Genomic DNA, 16,286 nt, shown 5'->3' on the forward strand with positions numbered 1-16,286 from the left:
ATGTCCTAACCGACTTGCCAAAACTATAGTTTGTTAACAAGAAATGTGTGGAGTGGTTGAAAAACGAGTTTTAATGACTCCAACCTAAGTGTATGTAAACTTCCCACTTCAACTGTATATGTTCTATAGGTATTCATAGAGTTCAAATGCAGGGAAGCTTTATTGTGTTTAATGCCTATGTGGAGTACTACTGCTCCACCACTGATTCTAACGAATATACCAACACATAGGCCTACACTCTCCAATTGTAATGCAAGTGCGCTACTCTGTCCTTGGAGAGAATTTAATGCTCAGCATTTTGATAATAAATTATAGGTTGAAATTTATATAAAAGCAGATCACAGGATTTACATATTGCATTCTATGCTGAAAGAATATTCACGTCTAAACAGTTGATCTATTTTCTGACTCACCTGTTGTTGGAATCTTCCAGGATCAAGGTGGAGCTACAGTGCACACTCCGCGGCCAGTTTATTAGGTACGTTCACGCAAATGGTTCGCTCCTACAGACAGTGAGTCGCTTGGCCGCGGCTTGCTATATAAAGCAGACAGACAGGCATCGACGAATTCAGCTGCTGATCGATTGAACGTTAGAATGGCCAAAATTAGCGACCGAAGCAACTTTGAGCGTGCTATGATCGTCATTGTCAGTCGCACTGGTTCCAGAGTCTCAGAAACGGGTGGCCTCCACAGTGTCTAGGGTTTATGAGAATGGTGCAACAAAAAAACAAAAAAAACAAGTCAGTTGCAGTCTTGTGGGTGAATACAGTTCATTGATGAGAGGTCGAAGGAGAATGGCAAGAATCATGCAAGCTAACAGGCAGGCCACAAACAGGCAAATAACAGCGCAGTACAACTGTGGTGCGCAGAACAGCATCTCGGAATGCACAACTTGTCAGTCCTTGTAATGGATGTGCTATTTCAGCAGACAACCACACCGGGTTCCACTCCTATCAGCTAAAAGCAAGAAGAAGCAGCTCCAGTAGGCACCCGATCACCAACACTGGACAATTGAGGAGTGAAAAAACATTGCCTGGTCCAACGAATCCTGGTTCCTGTTGCAACATGCTGATGGCAGAGTCAGGATATGGCGTAAGCAGCATGAGTCCATGGCCCCAACCTGCCTGGTGTCAACGGTACAGGCTGGTGGTGTAATGGTGTGGGGAATGTTTTCCTGGAACACGTTAGGTCTCTTGACACTAATTGAGCAACGTTTGAACGCCACAGTGTATCTGAACATTGTTACTGACCAGGTGCATCCCTTCATGTCTACATGGGGGTCCGACCCGGAACTAGGTGTCCCTAATAAACTGGCCACTGAGTGTATAACCAGCTCTCTGGCATTTTAGTGAAAGAAAGGGCAGAGTGTGGCTGAGGCCAAGCTACAGGCCAAAGCTAATAGCTATTGTTATATTCACCTTCTGGCGAGGTTGCCTATCTGGGCATAGTGTTCTGCGGGTCTTGGCAGTGTTTCTAGTCTTGATTTAAGCAACTGTTAATCTTAGCTTGGCTTTCGATGCCATTGCAACTTTATTTGAATTCAAGTTCCTGTAAACCTTTTCCCGCTATTGCTCACTGGAGCTCCGAATAACAACCTAAACTTGGATTCCTGTTGTCGCAACCCTCCTTCCACTCCACCAACACCATCTAGTCACTAGTCTAGACTGAGGCCCTTGGTCTCTTTCTTACAATGCCATTCAACGATATCATTCCTGCAGCCCATTGAGATGAACACAGGTAAGTCATGCTGTTCTTTCACTTAAAGACCATCTCACAGACATCAACCTCCCGTCCTCAGTCCAGACAGGCACAAATATTAGAGAGATAAATGAATAAACTGAAGGAGGGGAAAGTGGAGCAGAAATCCCTTAGGTGTCCCTAAGTTCTAGACCTCAGCTGAATCTGGTAATGAATGGTGTGGCTGTTGAGCAAGTTGAGGAGACTAAATTACTTGGCGTTACCTTAGATTCTAAACTGTCATGGTGAAGACAAAAAGATTCAATGGTTGTAAAGATGGGGAGAGGACTGTCCGTAATAAAGAGATGCTCTGCTTTTTTGACACCACACTCCAAAAAGCAAGTTCTGCAGTCTCTAGTTTTGTCTAATCTTGATTATTGTCCAGCCGTGTGGTCCAGTGCTGCAAGGAAAGACCTAGTTAAGCTGCAGCTGACCCAGAACAGAGTGGCACGTCTTGCTATTCATTGTAATCAGAGGGCTGATATAAATGGAACTCCATTCCATCTCATATTGCTCAAATAAACAGCCAACCTGATTTAAAAAAACAGATAAAGCAACACCTCACAGCACAACGCCTCTCCCCTATTTTACCTATTTTTTTATGTAGTTCTGTCCTTGAGCTGTTCTTCTCTATTAATGTTATGTATTATGTCATGTTTTATGTTTTGTGTGGACCCCAGGAAGAGTAGCTGTTGCTTTTGCAACAGCTTATGGGGATCCTAATAAAATACCAAACAGCAAATATCATTTCTGGGATGCATATTAACATAGCTCACACGGAAGTGCTGAAAACACACATAATCGCAGAGATGAGAAGGAGAGCGGGGCAGAGCACAATCCATACATCCTATACATGTAACGATCGTCTGTGGTGGAAGAAGGTGAGGACCAAAGCGCAGTGTGGTAAGTGTTCATATTTTTTATAAAATAACTGAACACTGAACAAAACAATAAACGACAAATCAACAGTCCCGTAAGGTGAATGGAAAAAACACTAAACAGGAAATAATCACCCACAAAACACAGGTGGGAAAAGGCTACCTTCTCTGATTGAGAACCATACCATACCAGGCCAAACACAAAACCACATCATAGGAAAAAGAACATAGACTACCCACCCCAACTCACGCCCTGACCAAACTAAAACAAAGACATAACAAAGGAACTAAGGTCAGAACGTGACAATACATACAGCCTATGTTTGTCACAGTCAGGCTCCGGGTGGGAGGGATGAAGAGTGTTACCATGTGATAGTGAAAATCACAGCGTATTTTTAATAAGTGCACCATAAATCATTCATAAATATATTCCCTCACCTGCCTGAATTATCTATGTGTCTTTAATCGGCTTTCTGAGGTAAAATGCACTGGCAGTGAACTCAGACAACACTGTTCTCATGATACCTTTTCAATGCATATCAATGATATTCAGAATTCAACATTTCTTCTGTCACTGCGTTCTACATTGTAGAGGAAATGCTACCTTCTGTCAGTGTAAGAAACCTTTCCTAATAACTGTAACTTCTCACATCATCTGTGCTCCTTTGGCCCAAAGACCGAGAGCTCTTTTCTAATACAGTGAATTAGTTAACTATATTTGATTTCATTATGTCTCTCGATCACTGATGTAAAATGAGAGGGGTTTTCTACCTCACAGAGAACAACATATGTTGTACTCCTATTCACATTCCTGGATAAAACAAATTGCAGGCAAGGAAACATTTGGATAAGAAATACTGGGTAAACAGAGCTTACATTTTACAATATCAAATCACAAGATGGATTAATTGGATTTTTTATTTTTTCTTATTATAATTTTTTCACCTTTATTTAACCAGGTAGGCTAGTTGAGAACAAGTTCTCATTTACAACTGCGACCTGGCCAAGATAAAGCAAAGCAGTGCGACACAAACAACAACACAGAGTTATACATGGAATAAACAAACATAGAGTCAATAACATAATAGGAAAAAAAGTATATATACAGTGTGTGCAAATGAGGTAAGATAAGGGAGGTAAGGCAATAAATAGGCCATAGTGGCCTATTACAATTTAGCAATTAAACACTGGAGTGATAGATGTGCAGAATATGAATGTGCAAGTAGAGATACTGGGGTGCAAAAGAGCAAAAAATAAAAAAAACAGTATGGGGATGAGGTAGTTGGATGGGCTATTTACAGATTTGTAGCACCTTCAGAACATCAGCTATCTGGATTTGGGGGAAGGAGAAATGGGGAGGCTTGGGCAAGTTGCTGTGGGGGGTGCAGGGCTGTTGACCAGGGTAGGGGTGGCCAGGTGGAAAGCATGGCCAGCCTTAGAAAAATGCTTATTGAAATGATCGTGCAGTGGGCAGCTGGGAGGAGGTGCTTTTATTCTCCATGGACTTTACAGTGTCCCAGAACTTTTTGAAGTTTGTGCTACAGGATGCAAATTTCTGTTTGAAAAACCTAGCCTTTTCTTTCCTAACAGCCTGTGTATATTGGTTCCTAACTTCCCTGAAAAGTTGCATATCGCGGGGGCTATTCGATGCTAATGCAGTACACCACAGGATGTTTTTGTGCTGGTCAAGTGCAGTCAGGTCTGGAGTGAACCACGGGCTATATCTGTTCCTGGTTCTACATTTTTTGAATGGGGCATGCTTATTTAAGATTGTGTGGAAAGCACTTTTATATGTTTCATCGATTCTATGCAGTCATAACATTAAACTGAAGTATTGACAGGATGTAAACATGCTTTAATTTTGAGAATTTACCTTTAAAATGAAACAATGTGGAATGAATGGAAGCTATATTAAATAGATGTCTTCTTCTGTAGAAGCCCAGGGGGTGTCCTGGCATCCCAGAATGCCTCACACTGGCCTACTTTGGTATTTCTGTTCCTGCAGTTTATCACCGCAACACAGTGAAAAATGAAGACCACTCAATAAACCAGTGAGTGTAGCCTATCCATAAGTCCAAGAATGTGACGAATATGTTCAGCCCCATACTCAGAAATAAAGAAAAACAAAAATGCATCTGATACTATATCTACGAACAATAGCCAAGGACCTACAGGAATGTCAATTCCACTTTTCTGTGGAGTTATAATGAGTTGTTCTTGATGTTTTGTTTTCTTTGCCCCCCCCCCATGACAATTTGTCATGTGATATGGTTTAAGGAGCAGTATCCCATCAAACCAGAGAGCCTCAATTGCTTTTATTGCCAGTGTGTTTCACTTTTATTGAGACCATTAATCTCGCATCACAGCATGTGAATGGCTTTATAATACTGAATCAGTGTGCTGAACACACATTTGCATTAGGGCCTGAGAGGAGAGGAGACAGACGAGACACATTGTCTCATCTATGTCTTATTGCAGAGCGGGGGCTCAGGATATTTCTTGCTTTGTCAAACGAGAGGCTCTAAATGCTGACTCACTGACCCTACCCTTGTAAAAGTTTATCTTCTTACAGTAACAGGATCGTAGAACTGCCGTCTTCCATTATCATGCTAGGGAGAGGAGATGCTATTGAAATATGACCCTTCTCTGACTCTCCCAAACAGGATCCAACTCAGCCATCCTCTACTGGTTCTTGTTAAGGCAGTCCTGATGCATAACCTCCTGTAAAACCATTCCGTTATCCATTCTATTTCTTTTCATCTTAATTATCTCCAGAACTCACAGCAGGCTATTACTCTCTAATCCAGATCCAGTGTCTTTAGTGCTTTACTTCCTTTCCTATTGAAATACACAGCCTTTTAAGGATGTCTTGTTTGTAGTGAACAAAGCATAAAACTTAATTTGCTTCGGAGGGTGAGGTTCAGGTTTACATGGTATTAGTTAATGAGGTCAGTGCCCATTGATATACAGTAACTATGCTTGTGTTCATAAAAACCTAGGCTACAACTAACCCAGGGTTTGGAGGGCTAAAGAGAGAATGGACTAGTATGAGCTCATAGCAGTGATAGGGGACACATGAAGTCTGAGGGGGAAGTGCCTGGGTCTCTCTCTCTCTCAGCTGTTGTGGTGGTGAGATGGTATGATGGTGAAATGAACGGAGAGAATGTTTTATTTCTGACTTCACACTAAGGGTACTGCGCAGTACTGCATTGCCTGAGTGGGCTGACAACCAGTCATGCAACACAGAGTTGCCATGGAAACTGCAGGAAAGATGAGGGGAAAAGTGTAAGACAGTGGAGGAGAAGAGAAATTCTGTCATTTTCACCTAGAATGTTGACTGTGCAACGTATATCTGGCCTCAGTCTAGAATGGTGTGAATTTCTGTAAAAAAAAAACGTATTTCGCCCATTCTTGAACTAGTGTGTGTTACATAAGCAAGGTTTTGAACAGTTGGTTTGTTCCACATCTGCTTTTTTAATCCAACAAAACAAACATGGTCATGACACCCATCAGCACCATCATCCAAGACACCCTAGACCCACTCCAATTCGCATACCGCCCCAACAGATCAACAGATGACCCTATCTCAATTGTACACACTGCCCTCTCCCCTGGACAAGAGAGAAAATAACTACAGTATGTGAGAATGCTTTTCATAGACTACAGCTCAGTGTTCAATAGCATGGTCCCCTCCAGGCACATCACCAAGATAGGGACCCTGGGACTGAACCCCTCCCTCTGCAACTGGATCCTGGACTTCATGACAGGCCGGCCCAAGGTGGTGTTGGTAGGCAACAACACCTTCACCACGCTGACCTTCAACACGGGGGCCCCTCATAGGTGTGTGCTTAGTCCCCTAATGTACTCTCTGTTCACCCACAACTGCGTGGCCACACACGGCCAACACCATCATCAGGTTTGCTGATGACACAACAGTCGTCAATCCATTACATGATTGACCAGGGGAATCCAGGTGAAAGTTATGATCCCTTATTCATGTCATTTGTTAAATCCACTTCAATCAGTATAGATGAAGGGGAAGAGACAGGTTAAAGAAGGATTTTTAAGCCTTGAGACAAATGACACATGGATTGTGTATGTGTGCCATTCAGAGAATGAATGGAAAGACAAAAAATGTAAGTGCCTTTGAATGGAGTATGGTTGTAGGTGCCAGGTGCACCGGTTTGTGTCAAGAGCTCCATGGCTTTTCACGCTCTACAGATTCATGAGTGTGTCAAGAATGGTCCACCACCCAAAGGACATCCAGCCAACTTGACACAACTGTGGGAAGCATTGGAGTCAACATGAGCCAGCATCCTTGTGGGAAGCTTTAGAGGTGGGGAGAGGAAAACTCAATATCAGGATGGTGTTCCAAATGTTTGGTATACTCAGTGTATACACACCATATACAGTACACACTCACTCACACACACTACATTGACACTCCCACACCGAACCCACACACATTCACATAAACTACATGTGCACACACACAAAATACACACGCATATCGATACAACACAAACACACCCACCTGCATACACATTTGACACACGCACTTTTACACTCATCATTTGCTGCTGTTACTCTGTTCTTTATTTTACTCTTATAATTATCTATCCTGATGCCTAGTCACTATACCCTGCCTTCATGTACACATCTACTTCAAATACCTTGTACCTCTGCACATTGATCTGGTACTGGTACTCCCTGTATATAGCTTCACATTGATCTGGTACTGGTACTCCCTGTATATAGCTCCACATTGATCTGGTACAGGTACTCCCTGTATATAGCTCCACATTGATCTGGTACAGATACTCCCTGTATATAGCTCCACATTGATCTGGTACAGGTACTCCTGTATATAGCTCCACATTGATCTGGTACAGGTACTCCCTGTATATAGCTCCACATTGATCTGGTACAGGTACTCCCTGTATATAGCTCCACATTGATCTGGTACAGGTACTCCCTGTATATAGCTCCACATTGATCTGGTACAGATACTCCCTGTATATAGCTCCACATTGATCTGGTACAGGTACTCCTGTATATAGCTTCACATTGATCTGGTACAGATACTCCCTGTACATAGCTCCACATTGATCTGGTACAGGTACTCCTGTATGTGGCTCCACATTGATCTGGTACAGATACTCCCTGTACATAGCTCCACATTGATCTGGTACAGGTACTCCTGTATATGGCTCCACATTGATCTGGTACAGATACTCCCTGTACATAGCTCCACATTGATCTGGTACAGGTACTCCTGTATATAGCTCCACATTGATCTGGTACAGGTACTCCCTTTATATAGCTCCACATTGATCTGGTACAGGTACTCCCTGTATATAGCTCCGCATTGATCTGGTACTCCCTGTATATAGCTCCACATTGATCTGGTACTTCCTGTATATAGCTCCACATTGATCTGGTACTCCCTGTATATAGCTCCACATTGATCTGGTACTGGTACTCCCTGTATATAGCTCCACATTGATCTGGTACAGGTACTCCCTGTATATAGCTCCACATTGATCTGGTACAGGTACTCCCTGTATATAGCTCCACATTGATCTGGTACAGGTACTCCCTGTACATAGCTCCACATTGATCTGGTACAGGTACTCCCTGTATATAGCTCCACATTGATCTGGTACAGGTACTCCTGTATATGGCTCCACATTGATCTTGTACAGATACTCCCTGTACATAGCTCCACATTGATCTGGTACAGGTACTCCTGTATATGGCTCCACATTGATCTGGTACAGATACTCCCTGTACATAGCTCCACATTGATCTGGTACAGGTACTCCTGTATATAGCTCCACATTGATCTGGTACAGGTACTCCCTGTATATAGCTCCGCATTGATCTGGTACTCCCTGTATATAGCTCCACATTGATCTGGTACTTCCTGTATATAGCTCCACATTGATCTGGTACTCCCTGTATATAGCTCCACATTGATCTGGTACAGGTACTCCCTGTCTATAGCTCCGCATTGATCTGGTACTCCCTGTATATAGCTCCACATTGATCTGGTACTTCCTGTATATAGCTCCACATTGATCTGGTACTGGTACTCCCTGTATATAGCTCCACATTGATCTGGTACAGGTACTCCCTGTATATAGCTCCACATTGATCTGGTACAGGTACTCCTGTTTATAGCTCCACATTGATCTGGTACTCCCTGTATATAGCTCCACATTGATCTGGTACAGGTACTCCTGTTTATAGCTCCACATTGATCTGGTACTCCCTGTATATAGCTCCACATTGATCTGGTACTCCCTGTATATAGCTCCACATTGATCTGGTACTCCCTGTATATAGCTCCACATTGATCTGGTACAGGTACTCCCTGTATATAGCTCCACATTGATCTGGTACAGGTACTCCCTGTATATAGCTCCACATTGATCTGGTACAGGTACTCCCTGTATATAGCTCCACATTGATCTGGTACAGGTACTCCCTGTATATAGCTCCACATTGATCTGGTACTTCCTGTATATAGCTCCACATTGATCTGGTACTCCCTGTATATAGCTCCACATTGATCTGGTACAGGTACTCCCTGTCTATAGCTCCGCATTGATCTGGTACTCCCTGTATATAGCTCCACATTGATCTGGTACTTCCTGTATATAACTCCACATTGATCTGGTACTCCCTGTATATAACTCCACATTGATCTGGTACTCCCTGTATATAACTCCACATTGATCTGGTACTCCCTGTATATAGCTCCACATTGATCTGGTACATGTACTCCCTGTATATAACTCCACATTGATCTGGTACTCCCTGTTTTTAGCTCCACATTGATCTGGTACATGTACTCCCTGTATATAACTCCACATTGATCAGGTACTCCCTGTATATAGCTCCACATTGATCTGGTACTGGTACTCCCTGTATATAGCTCCATTCTTGTGTATTTTATTTTATTCCTCTAGTGTTACTATTTTAATTGTTATTCTTTTTTAAAACTCTGCATCGTTGGGAATGGCGTGTAAGCAAGCATTTCACGGTCAAGTCTACACCTCTTGTAAATGGCATATGTGACAAATACACTTTGGTTTGAAGTATATAAAAAGCTTTTCCAAAAATGTAGCCTATCCATTAAATATTTCACAGTTACAACATGGAATGGACAGGCCAGTGATGTGATTTTAGTTATTTTAGCTTGTTAGTTATTACATAGCCTCAACCAAATACACCAAATATTGATGTTTTAAGAGCAAAATTAGCACATTCTTGCTACAACCGTTCCAAAGCTGCACCAGGGCTCCACCTGCTGAACAGAGAAGAGCAACAGACAGGGACCTCAGACTGGGACTCAGCAGCATCATGTAGCATATACAGTATCTCCCGTATTTGATCTGCCATCCATACCAGTAGGTCACAACCGTGGAAGGAATAAGGAGGGATAGAGTTTTCATTGGTAATGTATCAAATTAAGCACTATATCTTCAAGAAGAGACACCAAGTGCATCGCTATGTAGTCCACAAAGTCCCTCCTCATGACTCATTAATCCATACGGCACATTGGATTCATCTGTTTGATCAGTGTAACACAGACACTGGGAGTCAGGAAGCAAGTACAGGGGGTGAATTTAATCATACAAAACATAAGGAACAATACAAAACAAGAGTAGCGTCTAGACATGAGAAACATAACTAATACTGCTTGGGGAAATAACCAAAGGGAGAGCCAAATATAGGGGAGGTAATCATAGAAGGTACAGGTACTCCCACAGGTTCGCGTAACGATGGTGACAGGTGTGCGTAATAATAAGTAAACTGGCGACAACGAGCACTAGAGAGGAGGAGCAGGAGTAGACGTGACAATCAGAGCAGGTTGGCCTGTACTTCAATTAAAAACTCTGCTGATTCATGTCCAACTGCTCCAAAGGATTAGCCAGGGCCCATGCAGAAATGTACAGTCAGGCAGAGTTAAAGAAAAAAAAGCTTTTTATGGATGTAACTTGGCTGACTAAACTTCTAAATGTCAACTGAAACTTTCAGAGTTCCTGTTAGAGGATTTGAAAGTAGTGTAACTGTTGGGTGTGGTCTTTAGATCCGAAGCACTGCTAGATCACGCAGAAAGCGATTGATAAAGTTTTCATTTCATTGGATATTTCTAGTAAATAGATCACATATTGTGAAACATTCCATGTAGGTTTAGCAAGCAAAGCATTGGCATATTTTCCCTACAAGCAGTTTGAGATGTGGATGTTCTTTTCTTTTGGCCAGTATCAAAGACTGGAGCTGTCTCCATTTGGATTCGCCCTGCAGTTTAAATAAATGACGATATTGAGGAATAAAATATTAAAGTAATCGCTCATTTCAATTCAGGAGTGCTAAAGTAAAAACCCCATAAGAAAGCAGTATATTATTTTCTGAACGATATTGAAGAATGAATCTAAAAAGTAATATTGATCATCAGGGAATAAACAATAGCTCGCCAGTGATTTAATACAGAATAAAATATAAACTGTTATTTAATATAAATGCCAATATAAAGGCCATTTCAGGTAGGTTACAGAATAGTGTAAATGTTGATGAATATGGGAAAAGAGTACCTTATAATTTATGATTAGACTTGCTCAAGCTTATGGTTACAGTTTTAACGTATTAATATGGTTCGCATCTAATGCAAAAAAACGGATAATCTGAGTTAAATGGAATACGTTCTTCTAGGTATTTCTTTAGCAAGATTGATTGTGTGCAAATTATATCCTCTGTCACCAAGCAAGGAAAGCTGCAACTAGCTAGCATAATATAACAATGTTCTACAACAGAAATCTTCTGTTAACCTTAATCATAGCATGCCAGAGTGATGTGTTACTACAAAGACTTCAAAACTATTCTCACACACGCTCCTGTGAGAAAATTCCAGTGTTGAACTCTTCCGAATAATTCTTACAGCATTTGTGAAAGTTAAGTAAAACACTTGCTTCAGTTAAGGAATACTTGCAATGAGTTTATAGAGTAGGCCTACAAATTCATTGCCATGGGCTGTGACTTTAATTACATGTAAGTGACAGCTGCCACACCCTTTTTTTCATTGTTTTTTTTATTTAACTAGTCAAGAACAGTTAAGAACAAATTCTTATTTACAATGACGGTCTACCCCAGATGACACTGGGCCAATTGTACGCCACCCTATGGAACTCCCAATCCCAGCCAGATAAGATGCAGCCTGGATTTGAACCATTGACTGAAGTGACACCTCTTACTTATCTCCCCTCTTGACACAGTGCAGTACAGACTCCACGGCCTCCCTTCACACCTCAGGCATACAGGTGCCAGAGGCCACAGCAGTCATTCCTATCCAAATGATATGACTTCCATTCACTGAAAGCAAATCCAGATAAAAAAGTCATGCTTGCATTGCTCCCCCAACACGACAGTCATTGTTTATAACATAGACAGGGAAGGTGATGCTGAGGTGAGAGACACTTATTGAGCTGTAGGGGACACACTCCTCTCTCCTCCCTCTACACACTCCCTGTCCATGCTATAACATTTACAGACAAAAAATGTCCTGTGTTCTTACCTGCTACACATGTATTATGATGGTGTTAAGTTATTACACATCAAACATGTATTATGATGGTGTTAAGTTATTACACATCAAACATGTAGTATTATGGTGTTAAGTTATTACACATCAAACATGTATTATGATGGTGTTAAGTTATTACACATCAAACATGTAGTATTATGGTGTTAAGTTATTACACATCAAACATGTATTTTCCTATTGGATCAATACACTGCGACAGCAAATCAAATCAAATGATCTTTCAAAGTCACTGCATTCAGATATGAGGCCCCACAGACTAAAGGGGACATAAGAAAAGCTACAGGCGACGTTTCATTGAACTTTCCTAGCAACAGCCCCATAGAGAGCAGACCCTAGTCCTATGTCACTCAATTTCATTTCGAATGCATATCGGTCTGTGAAACATGTAAAGGCAGCTACATCTGCATCTGTTGAATACAAATCTGCCGGACAGGTTATTACAACTTATGATCGTTAATAACGTAATCCTATTAGCCCAATGAACTCGTCGCACATTTCATGATTCATGCATTTATATTACAGCAGTGTCATTTGAATGACCAAGTATCATCACTTTGGCAAGATCTAATATCTCTATAACGAATATGTTCATTATGAGAGTATCAATTACATTAATGCTCTTTCTTTCCTGGGTATTCCTGAGAGGAGCATTTGAATTACACTGCCACTGTCTGTACACAATTCAAGGATTTGGCTCCATGGCAAACAAGGTTTTGAGAATTGATGTGTCTCGGTAGCCAAAATTAACTTGGCTTTCTCCTGCTGGTTGTATGATTATGCGACATCATCATAAAATGTGAAGTGATTGAGATCCGGCTTGTATCATCGAGCAATCTAGCCGTTACACATACTACAGCGTTTTTTAACTCTCAATTTCAAAACTTCTGACAGAATAAAACTGTCTTCATTAAATCAAACTCTGGAGGTTACTCCAGGACCAATGTGGCAGAAACTGTTCAAGCCTTTTACCAAGTCCTGCTCTGACTCGGTACCTGGAGTAGAATCTTTGATTGAGAATGGGTTTACTACAGTAAAAGTCACAAGAACATTGTCCTTCCCAACCGCATGCCAGGATGAACCCTGCTGCATGAAGAGCCAACACTGTGTTACATACAGCCGGCTGCCCGGACTCACAACAGAAGCACCTGACATTTTGTCATGGGAACATTCATTCGAGCAAAATTAATACGTTAACTCCGCCGGGCAAATTTAGCAGTCAGATTGTTTAATGGGAGGGAAATAAACAAGGAAATTCCTTTTGCAGCATTCACACAAAAAAATGCAGTGTGGGAACTCTTAGACGAGTGGAGCTGACTAGCGACAGCAAACACATCACTTTACTGCTGGGGACCAGGAGACAAGTACATGTCTTTACAGTGAGCTGCCCACTGATAATTAGTTTGGGAATAGAGTGTCCATATATGAGCTAAGCTATGATTCAACCCCAGTGCTCAGGGTTGAGCAGCATGTCATGTCCCTTTCCTGTTGAGCTGTCTCCCCCCTAACACCCCTACGGCCCCCCAACACCTTACGACCCAGACACTGGGTTTAAAGGTCATGGATTATGTTGGGATGTGTTAGCAAAGCAGCACTGTTGGCATCAGGTACGCCTAATTGGCATGCTATAAACACACACACACACACACACATGCAAGGATGCACACGCACACCTTCCTGCATTATCTGCTGCTGGTTTGCATGAGAACAGAGTGGGAATTTAAAATGGATAACACAAACCATTTAGAAAAACACAGAAACGGAATGTTATTACCACCTAAATCTGATATCTAATTTATGGGGAAATGGAACTGCTGGGTGACATTTATTGTACATACAAATGAGGACAAACCTCTGATGAGAAGTTGATATTCCTTTAACTCGACATCAAGTAAAATGAGCATTTAGAAAAATCAATAGTAGTCAGATCAAAGTCGGGGTGTTAAATCTCATTATAGTTTAACATGGCTGCATTTAATTGTACAGCAATGCACAATTACAGGCAACGTTTTGTATTGACGAAAGCAGCATGTTTTGTTAACCTTTCACAATATTAATGAACGCAGAAAAGCAACTGCTCACAGATAAAAATATTCTATACTATTCCCTCAAACAAGAAGACACTGCAGCGAAAACACAGCATCCAGTGATCTATGCACATTCCGCTGTAGCGTGAATATTTGAGTTATCTGTGAGTATTGAGCCTCGGAGAATTTACACCACTCCTGTTGTTTCAGCAACTTTGTGATGGAGGCCATGCTACTCAATCTGCACACCAATGAAAGAGAATGGAGAGACAGAGACAGGGAGAGAGAATGATAGAGAGAGGAAATGGAAGTGAGTGAGATACAGGGGGAGAAAGAGACAGGGAGAGGGCAATAAAGGGAAGAAGAGAGAGCGATAGGGGGGGAACTCTGGCATCAGTGTGTATTCTACTCATCCCACAGCGGACCAGGCTCTGGAGTGCTGTAATAAGGAGCTGTGAAATTGGAAAATGGAGGATCGCTTTACCCTGCTGCGTTACACTCAAGCTTGACATATACAGCTACAAGACACAATGGCCTAATGGTCTACATGGGACCATCACTAACAGGCTAGGGGTTGGTTAAATTCTAAAACCTCAAAAAGAGACATATCGGTTCATGTTGATTGTTGTACTGTATTTAGCTCCCCACAGCAAAATCTGTTCAATCTTGAAAGGAATGTGGGTAATATGACACATTCGGGTATATGGTGTATGTCACGTTTCGGAACCACACATAGTGTAGTTTCCAATTTTCCTAAAAGTAGCTCTCACACAGGCCTGGGAAAGAGAGAGGCTCATGCTGTGGGAGATGAATGTAGCTCTGTGTGTCCTCTGCAGCACCACAAACCGAGGGCCCAGAACACAGTGGAATAGGGAAATGGTGCTGCATGCAGAATATCTCTCTCCCTCTCTCTCTCACATGCACACAGACACACACACACACACACACACACACACACACACACACACACACACACACACACACACACACAGAGCCAGTTTCCCATCCTGCAGCAGGCTCTCTTTACTTTCCCCGCAGCAGGGGCCATTTTTGGCTTGCTGCTCTCGTCGGCAGCAGGGGCCTGTAGGGGTTGCTGCCTGAGTAACTGTTCAGAGTGAAGACACCCACGCTTTGTTATAAGCAAAAGCTTGTCACAGATTTTGTCTGTGGGCAGACAAGCCAGAGCTGCAGCCATATTCTGGAGTAGAAGAGAGAACGGAGATGGAATCTGCATATTCATGACCTACCCAGTTAAAGCCAGTCAAGACACCAGCTCAGGAAACTCAGCATGGCACACCCATATGGACTCAATGAACCCACAAGTACAACTGACTTTTTCTCTGTTGAAGTATTTACAGGTTAGAGGGCATACCGCCCACATGAGTCAGATGAGGAGATCATGCAGTCTCTATTGCACTCCACACTGCCCTTTCCCACCTGGACAGGAGGAACACCTATGTGAGAATACTATTCATTGACTACAGCTCAGCGTTCAACACCATAGTGCCCTCAAAGCTCATCAATAAGCTAAGGACCCTGGGACTAAACACCTCCCTCTGCAACTGGATCCTGGACTTCCTGACGGACCGCCCCCAGGTGGTGAGGGTAGGTAACAACACATCCGCCACGCTGGTCTTCAACACAGCTGCCCCTCAGGAGTGCGTGCTCCGCTCCCTCCTGTACTCCCTGTTCACTCATGACTGCACGGCCAGGCACGACTCCAACACCATCATTAAATGTGCCGATGACACAACAGTGGTGATCACCGACAACGACGAGACAGCCTATAGTGAGGAGGTCAGAGACATGGCTGTGTGGTGCCAGGACAACAACCTCTCCCTCAACGTGATCAAGACAAAGGAGATGATTGTGATCTACAGGAAAAAGAGGACCGAGCACACCCCCATTCTCATCAACGGAGCTGTAGTGGAGCAGGTTGAGAGCTTCAAGTTCCTTGGTGTCCACATCACCAACAAACTAACATGGTCCAAGCACACCACAACAGTCGGAAAGAGGGCACGACAAAACCTTTTCCCC

Source organism: Oncorhynchus mykiss, chromosome 4 (genome assembly GCF_057628025.1).
Source record: "Oncorhynchus mykiss isolate SJ-2025 chromosome 4, ASM5762802v1, whole genome shotgun sequence".
In the NCBI taxonomy this organism is placed as follows: domain Eukaryota; kingdom Metazoa; phylum Chordata; class Actinopteri; order Salmoniformes; family Salmonidae; genus Oncorhynchus; species Oncorhynchus mykiss.